The sequence below is a fragment of the Dipodomys merriami genome, unplaced genomic scaffold (assembly GCF_024711535.1).
Source record: "Dipodomys merriami isolate MVZ:Mamm:240054 unplaced genomic scaffold, mDipMer1.0.p SCAF_14, whole genome shotgun sequence".
Lineage (NCBI taxonomy): Eukaryota > Metazoa > Chordata > Mammalia > Rodentia > Heteromyidae > Dipodomys > Dipodomys merriami.
Genome location: NW_027202715.1, coordinates 13,880,749 through 13,885,209, shown reverse-complemented (window position 1 = coordinate 13,885,209; position 4,461 = coordinate 13,880,749).

Genomic DNA, 4,461 nt, shown 5'->3' with positions numbered 1-4,461 from the left:
TGTGCCAAGTCTTAGATTATAATAAAGAGAGAATCTATTGCTGATTGGTAAGAGTTTGTCACCCAGGAGGATGATCCACTCTTTTTATCCCTGCCAAGACAAATCTCCTGGTGCTATATGAGTGCTAGATGTGAAGGCCCACGTCCCATGCCCTTATCACTGTCAGTAAGGGCTGTGACACATAATCCTACACCAAGATCCCTTAATCCATCTGAAACAGCTACATTGATGCTGAATTTCTCTAAAGCATGTACAGGTTAGACCAGATTTTGGTTCCAGATCAGTATTGATTGAATAGAATCTATAGTGATAACCATATTATCCCCCAGATGTCCACAGGGAAAATAGTTTGCTAGAATAGTTTGTACTACATATATCGGTTAGGCATATCATTTTGACCCTCAAAGAATTCATTCCAGAAAGTGCTATTTCTTGTCTATCTTGACATGGCACTCACCTGGGTAGCCATACTATGAGCCCTGTACCTGGGTTCTTACAAGCCAGGAGAAGGAACTCCATGGTTCTCTTTGGCCTCATTTTCAGACTTATTCCCCTGAACAAATGGGAGTGTTTCAGAGAAAAACATCCCCTATCACTTCCTAGCATTTGTCCTTTTGAGGGGTGGGACCTTGATCTTGAATTTCTGAAGACCGAAAAATGGAAATCAATGTACTTGATTATAACTATGATGACCTCCTTCTCATTTTAATCATGGCACTCATGATGCTAGGAAAGGGGTAGGCAAACAGCAAGTTAGCTAGTAGCTGAGCATTATTGACTCACATCTGTAATTTTAGCTACTCAGGAGGCTGCGGTCTGAGGATTGTGGCTCAAAGACAACCCAAGTAAAAAAGTCCATGAGACTCTTACCTCCCATTAATTAGAAAAAGTGGAGGTGTGGCTCCAGTGATAGAGTACCAGCCTTCAGTGGAAAAAGCCAGAGAGAGCAAGACACCCAGAGTTCAAACCTCAGTACTAGTGCATACACACACACACACACACACACACACACACACACACACACACACATACACACACACACACATCTGCTAGTGTAAGAGACACTGCATCTCTCTCTCTTAGAAGTATTCAGGAATGGTTCTAACAGATGACAACTCTGCTCCTGGAACCCTTAGCCTACTTCCTCTGAAGTTGGCCCTAAATGTCTGTCATTTATAGGCAGAGATGAATGTTAGATGGTACTTACCTCTCTCTTGAGACCTTGGGACTCTGTAGGAAGCGATACATGTGCTTTAATAAAGAACTTGCTGGCACTTAGCAAGTCCACACATCTGGTTATGAATATGACTGCCTTTGCATTTTAGTTAGGGTTCTAATGGAGGAGGACATGGTGGTGTGAGGGAAGGACCCCTCTCCCTACCTTGGCCACTCACAGAGCTCCTCACCAGGCTATCTATAGTAAGCATTTATAACAGGGATGGCAGGAAAAAAGACACCCCCAGCCTCTTCTATTATAGCTTAATGGTAACTTAGGTTTGACATTCATTGGGGGGAAATTGCCCTAAGGAAAAGAAAAATGGGAGGAGCCCTCAAACATACCAGCAATTTGTTCCACCACCTGAATCCCCTGAGGACTTGGGACAGACAGGATTTTTCAGAAAACAATTTTGCATCAGAGCTCCCCCAAACCAAAGTAGACAAGGCAATTCTTTCAAAATCACAGAGACACCCATTTACTAAACAGGACACAGGATCATGAGAGGTAGCCCCTGCTGAGTCAGAATGAACTTGAACTTGAACCTTCCTTCCCAAGTTCTCTAGTCCATGTAGGTGGGCAGGGGCATCTCAGGAGGAAAACTGACTCAGAGGACAGATGGCCCTGGGAAAAGCAGGTGTGATCAGCCATCCTTGCATGCACCTGGTTAAACTGGCTGCATAATGATGGCACTCACATGACCTTACTGTGGGAGACAGTCCTCTGAGTACAACTCATTTAATATCTCCCTCACTCATCTCTCCTAAGAAATCTATAAGGCAGATTCCAGTAGTGTTTCCACTGATGAGGAAACTGAGGCATAGGTGGACCAGGCAAACGCTCAAGGCTACCACACTAAATCTGAACCTTGGAATGACAGTGAGGAAAAACATCAGAAACCTCTCACTGTGGTTGCATCAGGGGTCTCTATAACCCAATCAGTAAATGCCTATGAATATGGGAGTGTTCATCATGAATAGAAAGATGCATGGATGATGGATAGACAGACAGACTGGTGGGTAGATGGGATTGGATGGATGGATGGTAGTTCATAAATCCAACTTGGGCGGAAAGAAAACAAAAATAGAATTATGTGTGCAGAAAAAGAAGGAAAAGGGAAAAGAGAAAACAAAGTGGAAGAAGTGAGATGGATTGATCCACTCACATTCTGAGTTGTAACACAACAGCAGGGGACATCTTACTTGGATTCTAGTAGGCCTCTTGTGTAGGAGAGAACAGTGCAGTGGGCAATGGGAAGCTCCCGGCCCTGATCTTGACCCAGGAGCTCTCTGGGAGGCTCCTCCTACTTCCAGAGGTGGAGCCTCTGCAGAGGATTTGCTGCCTTTACTGGAACTGAGAGTCGGGTGAAGCCAGGCAGAGACAGCTGGAAGCCAAGCAACCAGACTTTCAATGTCAAGTCTGATCTCTGTGATTTAGGGGGTAACTTTGGGGCTTCTGCCATCCAGCCAGCTCAGGCTGAAGCAAGACATGATGTCTCAGACAAATTGCCTGAAAGATCACAATAAACTGCAAAATCAGCTTAACTTGTGTCTACAAAGTCAACTGGCTAGTAATTAGCATCTTGAAAAATGCAGCTACTACAGGCCTTCTTTTTAGTTCTTGGCTATTAGAGGCAAGAAGGGCAAAGCAGGCTTTAGTGGTCCATTCTGTGCCTCTAGCTTCTGCCTGTCTGCAAGCCCTAGGACAAGAGCAGCTGTAGAGTCTGCTTGGGCAGATTTAACCAATCAGCAGTGGAGCTGTCTTTGCAGGGCACAGAAAGTCTGTGAGTTTTTTCTGGAGTGATCCAGCTGCCTTTCCACCTTTCCAGACACCCCCCTCACTCCTGCCAACAGCCAACTGTGGGACTGCAGCATTGTGCCAGATTAAAGTAAGTTCTGCGACCACTGAGATCCAAAGGGTGTCAGAGCAGAACTGTCCACATAGGACGGGATAGGCTGCCTGTGGGAAATGACAATTCAGCTGTGCGTCTGTCAGTTTCTCCTTGGTTGGGGAATGTCTGGCCTGCAGGCTGTATAAGGCCCTCGAAATCATTTTGTACATGACAGGACAGACACATATGCTTCTTGTCAGTTGCCCTTGGCCATCTGCCTGTATTGATAATTCTGTATGGCCAGCCAATGTCATAAATGTCCAAATGTCCTTTGACAGGAAAAATAAAGGTTCCTCATTCTATCACCAAACATGAACTAACTTAAAGGAGAAAAGATCTATTTTGATTCACAATTTGCAAGTTCCCACCCAAAATCATGTGGCCCCCCCATATCTTTGGAACTCTGGAAAGAGCAGTATATCATGCCAGTATCTAGAAGGGTGACTTCTATCCACATTCAAGAAAAGTGGAAAAGGGTTAGTTCAATAGGTTTCATTCCCATAGCTTATTCTCCTTTTCCAGGATCTAGCAGGCACTTTCCCAGAGGGCTCCTTTGGTACAGGCAGCAAATAACAGGCCTCCTCTCCACTTTACCTTGAGATGGCACTCCATTGGGGCAGTTACAACCATATGAGGTGACTTCAGTCTGGGCAGATGCAGTCCCTTGTCTACTAGGTGGGCAGCTGACATAAAACCTAGCCTGCCATGTTGAAGTCCCTGGCTCACAAATCCACACCAAAGTCCCCACCTCCCAGCCCTTATAAGAGTCACCTCAGACACTGATCATCACTTCTCATTTATGAGAAGGGGCCTTGCTGGTCCTTTGCTGGCAATAAACCTTTCTTTGTTCTTTGTGCCTGGATGTATGTGTGGTTTTCTGGCAGGGCCTAACACACAGTGTTAGACCGGAAGACTTTCTATTAGGACCCTCCTTCTTAAGTCCCACCAACTTTCAAAAGGGCCACGTGGTGACTCAACTAACCACAGCAATGGTGTGCATCAAAATTAAGGATGCACATTTTGTTTTTAGAATATAAAATATAACTAGGTGCCAGTGGCTCATGCTTGTAATCCCAGCTATTCAGCTATTCAGGCTGAGATCTGAGGATCGAGGTTCAAAGCCAGCCTGGTAGGCAGGAAAGTCCATGAGACACACTCATCTCTAATAAACTACGCCCCCTCCCAAAAAGAAACCAGAAATGGAGTGTGGCTCAAGTGATAGAACACTAGCCTTGAGCAAAAGAAGCTCAGGCCTAGGTCCTGAGTTCAAATTTCAGGGCTGGCACATAAATAGCTAATGAATTACAGTGTAAAAATAAGCTGTATACTGGAAAAGCTGCAATAATTGCTAAAG